Source organism: Kogia breviceps, chromosome 13 (genome assembly GCF_026419965.1).
Source record: "Kogia breviceps isolate mKogBre1 chromosome 13, mKogBre1 haplotype 1, whole genome shotgun sequence".
NCBI classification, from domain to species: Eukaryota; Metazoa; Chordata; class Mammalia; order Artiodactyla; family Physeteridae; genus Kogia; species Kogia breviceps.
In genome coordinates this window covers 74,338,509-74,348,415 of record NC_081322.1, presented here as the reverse complement: position 1 = coordinate 74,348,415, position 9,907 = coordinate 74,338,509, and the positions used below count along the sequence as shown (strand labels likewise).

The 9,907-nt window shown below is 41.3% G+C and overlaps 1 pseudogene; it reads left to right on the top strand.

Annotated features, from left to right (window-relative positions):
- Positions 1 to 367: 367 nt before the first annotated feature.
- Positions 368 to 9,649, top strand: LOC131767828 (anaphase-promoting complex subunit 13 pseudogene; annotated as a pseudogene).
- Positions 9,650 to 9,907: the final 258 nt, after the last annotated feature.

The following is a 9,907-nucleotide window of genomic DNA, read 5'->3' as shown; positions in this document are numbered from 1 at the left end:
ATAGTAGTTTCTCAAGAATGTATACTGGGGTTATAAATTTAATTCATAATATAATACTAATATGCAGGGGGAAATTCCTTTATTTCATCTGTAACTGATCTGTTTTCCTTATAAGCACCCCCTCCACAGGTGACTAGTAGAAAATATTTTATTTTCTTATCCAGTGTAAAGCTTAGTTGGATCTAATTGTTTAATTAATCCTTTCAGGTAATGCTAAGTCTCTCTTTAAAAAAATAACAATCTCAGTCTTTCACATGGTTTCTTTTTTTCCTCCTGCCTCTCTTCTTCCTTTCCCTAAAACAGCATCCAGGTGTATGCTTCAAATCAGGATAAACCCACTCAACATAAGACTGCCAGGAAGCAGGCAATGAGGCAACAGACTCTTCAGATCCTCCAAAGTACTCCTTCTAAAGGTAGGTCTGCTCAGGTCCTGTGAGCCTGCTGTTCTTTATTCCCGCAATGTGTGAGGATGCTGCCTTCTTCATCGATGTCTGCTTTATATGGTGGGATATCAGTCACCACACTAGTTAGCCTTCAAGGCCAGAAAAGAACTAAAGATCTCCCCAACTGATTAATAACATGTACCTTATTAAAGTTTAGACAACAAGTATGGATATCATACATTGCAGAAGCTGCCTTTAAAGGGCTGTCAAACCCAGTTGTATGTAATTTATCATAAAAGTTTGGAAATAATTTATCTATGGGACAAAGAAGAATAAAACCTTAGAATGGAAAGTAAATGGAAAGGGATAACGTTATGCCTCTCAATAAAAAAAGATGATTGATTTTGAGGGTTCTGACACTAGTTGTATGTATGCAGCAAAATGTTCTGCAAGAAAATTAGCTTTAACTAGTTCTTTTCTTGAGCCAGAGCTATATGCATGTTTGCCTGAAATTAGCAATAAACGTTAAACCACCGAACTCTTAGGTTTGGGTACTGACATTTATAGGATATGGGAAGTCTTTAAGAAATGCTTTATTTCTAAGTCGATATCTTGCTTGGTAGTTTCATCTTTTGAAGATGAAAATTGATTTTTCTCAACACTGCAAACAGGCTGCTCCCCTCCCCCAACACTACGTAGTGCCAGAAGCACAAGCAACACCCCGATGACTGACCACGGGCAGCCTCATGGCTTGCCATTTCAGCATGTTCCACGTAAAGTATGGATAAGGTGACTTTTCCAACATTGCACATTTTAAAAGAATTTTCTTTTTTTATTATTGACAAAAAAAGATAGTCAGATAGTACTTTTGTTACATTGTTACAAGCTGTCATAGTTATTTTGCCTGAATTTTTTTCTCAGGCAGCAAGTGAAAAGGAAAAGGATTGGCTCAGATCTGACTTAAAAATAACCCAGTGTGTTTATTTGTGACAAGCTCATTTCTCTACTAGGACAGAAGGATTAATAGTCATTGGGTAAAGCTTGAAATCTGTTGCTATTTAATTTATGAGTGCTTCCAAAAAAATCAAGCCTAAAGAATAAAAAGCATTTTTCTGTACTATTTCACTTTCACTGGAAGAATTGAGGAAAAATGTTCAACAGAAATGTTGAGATATCTCCCACAATATGATATGTGAATTTTTGAATGAGAAAAAAAAAAAAATCTCCATACAGTTTAAGGATTGTCTCTTCTATCACGATGTTCTGCTGGCTGCTGGGGCACTTGTGAGATTATACCAGGGAAGTTCCATTTCCACTTGGGAGATAGAAAGCCACAAAAATTACTCTCACCTTAACAGTGAAAAAAAAAAGGCAGATAATCTATAAAATCATAACTTTTCTGGAGCCCATCAGAGAGCTGAAGTCACAGGCAAAAAATGACAAATTCCTCCAAGAAAAGATGGGACACACAAACTGTTCTGCCCCAAGGTATGGGAAAACGTGGTAAGAAGAAAGAAGCTTTAACGTTATGAATTTTCAAAGACAGCGTGTGAGTTAGCATGACAGTTTAGAATAACTGGGGACCCCAGACATGAGAAAGATCCATACCATCTCACAAGTCACAGTAGGGTAATCCTGAACAATACTGAGGGCAGGGGAGAAGAATGAGGGCAGCGGTACTAGTGTCAGGAGGTGACTGGCTGCCACTTGGGACAACACTTCCCCAGACCATCTCTTATATGAAGCAAATGCTTGAAGTTGCTGTGGGGGATGAGGGCACAAAATCCTCTTGTCCCATGGCAGAGTCAAAGATCCAATACTTTACGGGACAGACAGAAGCAAAAGCTCTGTGCTCCCTGGGGTGGACAGGCAGGGAACTCACTTGGGCCCCAAATCCTGTACTGATACCAAGCAGACATCTGTAACTGCTAGAAAAGGGGAAGAAAACTCTCCCACTCAGAGTCTGGCTGCTGTGATGAGGGGAGGGGATGGAGGGACAGGAATGCTGAGAAAGCCCTATACCCAAGGCTCAAGCTCACAAGACCTCCCTAAAATTGGGGATGGATCATGAGAAGTGAGGAACCCTCCCACCATGCATCCCCCACCCCCAACTCTACTGGCCCCACCATGTGACTAGCACTTAGTAACAAGCAATCACAGTCTATTCCTGGGGGAAGGACAAGAATGGCCCAGCTGTGCATGAGCTGCTGCAATCTGAGGATGGAGCAGGGACATTAAGAAAAATCCTTCCGCACTGCAAGATCTACTCTAAGCACAAGATTAGAGCTGCCCACCATTGGAGGAATTTGAAGTCCGTGGTGCACTCAGGGTCAACTATAGCAACAGCAAAGCCCAAACCCAACCCAACCTCAGACTGGACTGGCTCGACCACACACAATAATGACCTGAGAAAATAAGAAGTGTGTTCATTTCTGGATCTTAACACTATTTACTTCAGTCTCTTCTGTTCTTCAACTCACAATGTCTGACATTTGATCAAAAATAACAAGGCACATAAAAAAGCAAGAAAAAGGATGACTAAACAAGTCTGTCTTCATTAAGTTCCTGCTTGGGGGAGAGGTCTGTTAGCCAATACCTAAAATGGATTATAACATAAAACTGTATTAGAAATATTTCAAAGTGTATCAGAAGTATTACATATACAGGGAAATGAGTAATTTTTGCCTAGAGGAGGTGCCAGGGAAATCAAATAAGAGACGTTAAGTGAGAATTTGCCATGAGGACAAATGGAAAGAGCATTTCAGTAGAGGAAATTGCTGTGCAAAGGCATGGATGGATGAAGAGGACATGAAATATTGGCAAGTTCACAGTTAGGCCAATAGAGCCTTAGGGGAAAATAGTTCTCTCCTTGTTTGGTGCTTTCCTCATGGTGTCTGTTAAGGTGCATCAGTATACAATGCTAATTGTTCTCTGAAAATAGAAAAACAAATTGACTATACGCTGGGGGTGAAGTGACTCCTTAACACAGTGGCCTCTGGAAGAAAGATTCTCGAATACCCTTGAGCTCATTCATAAACTGCTATTGACAAGGTTAGGTTTTCTTGCGACTGGTGATAGCTGATCTTTAATTTTTGAAACACTCTTAAATGAAAATAAAAACACTTATAATCATGGAAGCCTACTGAGCATCCCAAAGACAGAATAGCTTAAAAAAAGGCATATTGGCATAAATTTGAATAAATTTCCTGCCTTTCTCTATTCATAGGAAATAATACCTAACATTTTTCCCCTTTCTTTCTCATTGAACAGTTGAATTAAGAGAAATGTATGGCTTGTAACACTTCTCATTAATGGTAATTAGTTTCTGTCTTTGAACAATGTCATAAACACTCACATGTATGTCTTTGTGGGATATAAAAATTATAACCTTTTGGAAATCACCCCAACAAAGCTAAACTCTAAGAGCTTTTGAATATAAAGTCTACTGTGGAAATGGTGCAATAGCATGGACCTTTCGATAAAATTGGCTTAAATTGATTTCATTATGAAGTTTAAACTCTCATATATAGTTAGCACAGTTTATTTATAGGCTGCCACTGAGCGGTTTGGGAAGCTGTACAAATGCTATGTCATTAATCTTTACTTCCCTCCCCATCTTCTCTGTGAGGAAGTCGACTTCCTCAGTGAAGGTATAGCCACTACATAGGCTCGGATGGACTGGGGGGGCTCCATGGTTGGGGGCTGCTGTGGAAGATTTAAATCTCCCTTGGAGTCACTGATCTCCTCTTCCCCTCTTTCATCTATCAGTAGATGGGGAGGGACTAGGCACTCCAGATTTTATATTGACCGCTCACCACTCCTTTATTTACACATTCATTGTAATCCTGCATTTCTTTATCTAAATCTGGGCAGGACAAGTTGGAAATGCAACCCAGCCAGCGCAACAGGGACTATCTGCATACCTCTCCTTCTCAGACAGGCAGGTGTAGGTGTATCCCCAGGGGGTATGCAAAGTGCGCTGAGAGTTCAGGCACTAGGATAGCTGTGGAACATCTTCCTGGATCATTAATTTCCCTCAAATATTTTTGGAGAAAATCTTATTTTTTGGAAATAAATGTCGTTAGGTCATGAATTGGAATGCAGATTAGAATTAGAATATGTTTAAGCTAAAATTAAAAAATTAAAAAATTGCCCTCAGCCTTGCCCCAAGATACTTTCCCAGATCCACCCGGCTCTCCTGTTCATGCCCTCCTATGAGAAGTACCATAGTGGATACTGTAAGAAGCTCTGACACTTGCTAAGGTGAGTTAATTTGTGAAGTATAGGAATCTGGGGGCATGGCAGTAGCTAATAGGAGGCAGTTCAATGATAGTCATGATGTCATTCTTCAAGAGGTCAACAAGCATTAAAAAATGCATTAAAAAAAAAAACACAGCTACTATGAAGTGCCCAACAGAGGACTTGATGAGGTTAGAATTTCTGCTGAGCCTGGTTTCTCCTGAGTCCAAGAGCCACAGGTCTTCAACAGAATGTGTATCCAGATATCATTTTCTCAGTATTCTAGGCTCAGCACCACCACCTTTAAGATGGGCACTCCAGGGAAAAAGCCACAGCCCAATAAAAACAACCCAAACAGCAAGAAAAATGTGTTTTTGAGATTTGCTTGTGTTGCCTTGGAGCTCAGATATTCTGATACCTGTCTTCCCGCTCTGGGTTGTGATATGGCTTTTCCCCAGGAAGTCAGTTTTCTGACCCCCTGGAAGAGCTCTTAGAGCATCCTCTTGACAGCACTGACCCCTCCCTGTAACCAGTACATGATGCTGACCCCCCCAGGGCACGGTCCCCCTGAACATCTGCTGATCAGATACAGGTCACTGGACTCCAGCTTGCTGTTTCTACAAGAGAATTTACAGTGTGAGGAGAGACTCTGCTGGCTCTAAAACTCCTCTCTCCCCCTTTTACAATGACTGTTTCTGCTCCTCTCACAGAAGTTGCCCTACTGTGTAAGGGCTACTTGCCCTCTGAGCTATGCGAGTGTTGGGAAATGCAAAAGACAAAGGAAGGCACAGAGGTCAGAAGCAGGGAGATGCCACACTCACCAGCAGCTTTGCCCTATAGAGGAACAGACCTCTAGAATGTTTTCTACAATACAGCTAAACCAACCATCTGTCTTTGTAATTAAAACAAGGGAAAGGGCCACTTGTATAAATTCTGCATTAAAGCCACACCTTCTAGCAACAATGCTGCTACTAAACCTGGTTCAACCATCGATTCCTTAAAGTTTCTCCACACCTCTGGGCCTACTTTGCCTTTGCTCCATCTAACAGAGCTCTACCATTTGTATGTTGTGAGAATTGCTTGCCCTTGAAATAAAGATTCACGAGGTGGTAAAGACAGACAACCATTCAGAGATATCTGCGAAGGACACACATTAGCAGCCTTACTGTTCATTCCCCTAACTTTCTTGCGCTTAGTTCAGCAGGCTAGAAAACCACGGAAGGAATTGCTTTTACTGTAAAGCAGCCCTCAGAGACATCCCCAGGCTTTGCGTGCAAGGCCTGATTTAGACTTTCCCCATTCACACTCGGCGTGGGGCAGGGAGAGGGGGTGGGCACCAGTCATGGTGTCTTCCCTTCAATGCTCAGCTCAGTAGACAATAAATAAACCACTTTTCAGAAAATTACCTCTTCCAACATACTGAATGATACCCTGGTGCCCTCTACGTGTTGATTTCCATCACTGTAAAACTTAATTCATCTCATACTACTTACTTACTGCTACAAGAAGTAATCTACTTCTTGAGAGTAATTTTGTTATAGGATCAAAGCCAATACTTTTCAAAAGGGGGGAATTTCTCTTGTGAACTGCGCTACAAATGGAATCTTGAAGCTGGGACATTTTTTATTTTACTCCAGATATTATTTAAATGACAGTTATGATCTCCTATTTTCGAATAGTTAATGAAAAGGAAACAATGCCAATATCTTGTTGGTGGCTTCTCAAAATACTTTTGCCCTTTTCTTATTCACCGTGGAAAAAATGAGTTTTTTGACTTGTAAACCAGGACGGACTGGAGGCGAAGGAGAACGGACATTCTATCAGTGATTCTTGAGCAAACACTGGGAAGCCATCGAGCCAGTGAGAAAGGCAGATCATCTGAGTCCCGGCCAGAATCCATTCACATCACTGCTCAGTCTCAAATAAGCTCAGCCACTTGACCTCAGTGTCAGAGAAGAACTTGGCTGGACTTCAGGGACCCATAAGAGATCAGAATTGTTCAACTAGATAGGCATAAACCCTGGGAAATGAATATGCTCCTTGGAGCGTTACCTGTACTAATGGGAAAGACCAGCTGTAGGTTTTGGAAGGAAACCCAATCAAACATACACTTCAGGTTCTCTGGAAGGGATATCCTTTCATCATTCATTCATTCTATAATTCACCAATATTTGTCAAGCATTTATTTTGTGACAGGTACTGTACTAGGCTATGAGACTATAGAGATGAGTGAGATAAAGACATTTAGCCGGGCTGCATCATAAAAGAACATTATAGGTCAAAGTGAGAAATTTGGATTTTGGTCTAAGTGCCTTGAAAATCATGAAGGTTTTAGGTAAAGGAGCGATGTAATATGGTTCACATTTTTTTTAACTTTTTTTTTTTTTGGAAGTGCCGCGTGGCTTGCAGGATCTCAGTTCCCCCACCAGGGATTGAACCCAGGCTATGGCTGTGAAAGCCCGGAATCCTAACCACTAGGGCACCAGGGAACTCTCTGGTTTACTTTTTTTTTTTTTTTTTTTTGCAGTACGCGGGCCTCTCACTGTTGTGGCCTCTCCCGTTGTGGAGCACAGGCTCCAGACGCGCAGGCTCAGCGGCCATGGCTCACGGGCCCAGCCGCTCCGCGGCATGTGGGATCTTCCCGGACCGGGGCACGAACCCGTATCCCCTGCATTGGCAGGCGGACTCTCAACCACTGCGCCACCAGGGAAGCCCCCTCTGGTTTACATTTTAAACTACAATGGAGAGATGTATGGAGAACAGACTGGAACGAGGGAAGTGGAACTGGTAAGAACTTGTCAAAATTCCACTGGTTTGGAAGATGCATCTGAGTAACAGATTCAAATAAAGTTTAATAGGAAGGGATAATTTTTCCTTTTTCTTGAAAACCTCAGCAGTTGACTTGTTTTTTCTTCCTTCTTCCTTTCCTTCTTTCCTTCCTTCACTCCCTCGTTTTGAAATGGGAAAATCTTTAGTGTTTTTGCTGAATATAAGACAAATAAAAACTTATCATTAAAAACTGCCAAACTATACCAGTGTAGAAAAGATAACGTAAAAGCCTTCCCCTTCGCTGTATCTCATACCAAGAAGATAACCACTGTTTCATGTCTGTATGTCCAGGTTTTCTCCATGAACATATAAGAAAGAAAGAAATATATTAATAACAGTGACTTGGTAAACAATCATCAGCTTTAATAAGTAAACTTGAAGTGGCTAAACAATGACCCGCAATACAAAAAGAAATCAGAAATAGATGGATATGAAGGAAGACTTATCTAGGTGGTATTACTCAAAGTATGGTCCTAAGACCTCCTGAGAATTCCTGGTTTTTATGCCATCCTACTGAATCTCTGAGAATAGAGCTCAAGAACCTGAACTATAACAGGCTTCCCAGGTGATACCAATGCACATTTAATTCAAGAACCATTGACTCAAAGTATGTAATTTTTGTCTTAATTAAAAGTGAATAACAACTATACATATAATCTTCAGAATAGATGAGCATGACCAAAACATCTTTAACTTTCCTTTTAATAAGAAGAAAATTGAATTATCTTTTTCTAATTGTTTACCCACCAAAATATGTTTAGAAGCAGAAGGTGACTGTTCTCCCCCTTCCTCCACGGAGGATCTCAATTAGGCACCATTCCTGTCCTCTCTCTGCTTCTCACTTGCTCCTCCAATGGAAGAAGAAAGAACTTATCTGGTTGGCAACTCCGGAGAAGAAGCTGAATATACTCCCCGAGGCCCTCCTGGCACTTTCTTTAGGATGCCCTGTGCAGTCTGCATGGTTTTCTTCCAATTCCTTCCATGCCATAGGCTTAGTAGATATGACCCATGATTAAGTCAGAAAGTCTATTTGGGAGCCCAATGCTGCCAGAAAGCTCAGTCACGTTCTCCAGTTTACCTTTCAGCACTAAGAAAGCAGACATCTGAACCTACCACTGTCTGACTGCTGCATCTTTCACTTGGCTTGGAATCAGGTGGGAGGGGGGCTACAGACTGCCTACACTGAGCCTCGACAGCATCTCAGTGGGTCACAGTGACCCATCGTTCTCATAACCCTTTAACACAAATTTTATTCATCTCATCTTAGTGTTGTTTACTGTTTAATGGAGTCAGTACTTTCTATCAACGCACAGAAGTAAAAATACAGGATCTTGTTTTGAAAAACAAAACTAACTGAGTCACCCATTCTGCAGTTATGGAATATCGTTTTTAGACCTCACAGAAAAGTTCCTGATGTAGGGGAAAGGGATTCTCAAGACCACATCTCAATAAATATTTCTTAATAATTCAGAAAAGGGAAGGAGTGAGGAAGGGAGCAAAGGAGAGGAAAGGGAGAAAGAGAGCATTCCTTTGTCATAAATACTTCTTTTGCTAGGAAGGATATAGAAGTAGCCCACCACCAGCCACTACCCAATAGTTTATGGAACCATCAGCAGGTCACCTAACACCCCAAAACCCTTGGATCACAGGCAGTCTGTGATCTTGTCCACTGGTTAACTTCTTCCTGTTTCTGTCGGCTTGTGCATGAGCCTTCACTGATTATTTGTCTTTGAACATATGAAAAAATGTTTTAAACATTAGTTTTCTCACATCAAGAAAGCTTGCGACTTCTCCAAAAGACCAAGGACAACAAACATAGAGTCTGCAAAATGCAGTCAATGAACAAGTATTGTGAAAAAAATTAAAAGACTATAAAACACAAATGTGTTTTCCATAAAAAGGCAACATCCTGGAGGAGGTGGGCGCTGTGCTGGGCCGGGTACTGATCTGGCAAGATCACAGCTGCAGGAGAACGGACAGTGAGGTACAGAGAGATGGAAGGATCTTGGATTTGACTGATGATGCTTGGCAAGAAGACAAGCTGTCTTGTGAGGATGCTGCAATACCACTGAATGAACTTCCTGCACCTGAAGAGGACAATGGTGGCACCACAGAAATCTTTTAAAGAACAAGAAATGAAATGGACCAACTGGGCCTTATAATACCTCCATGAGAACGTTTCCCCCATAGGAAACTGATGTCCGGTTCCTTGTTCATGGACAGATTTTTTTTTTCTTAAAAAGGCAACATCCTGGGTGTTATAAGCTCTGGATCATGATTCAGGAGGTCCGAACATTGGTTTCATTTCTGCTATCAATTTACAGCTTAACTTTGAGAAAGATGCCTAGCATTCCTGATGGTCTGGAAAAGTTTGTAAAAATGAGTTATGATTATCTATAGGAACCAACAAACTGCTCCAACCCCATTCCTCTGGGTAGGGTAGAGTAGAAATAACA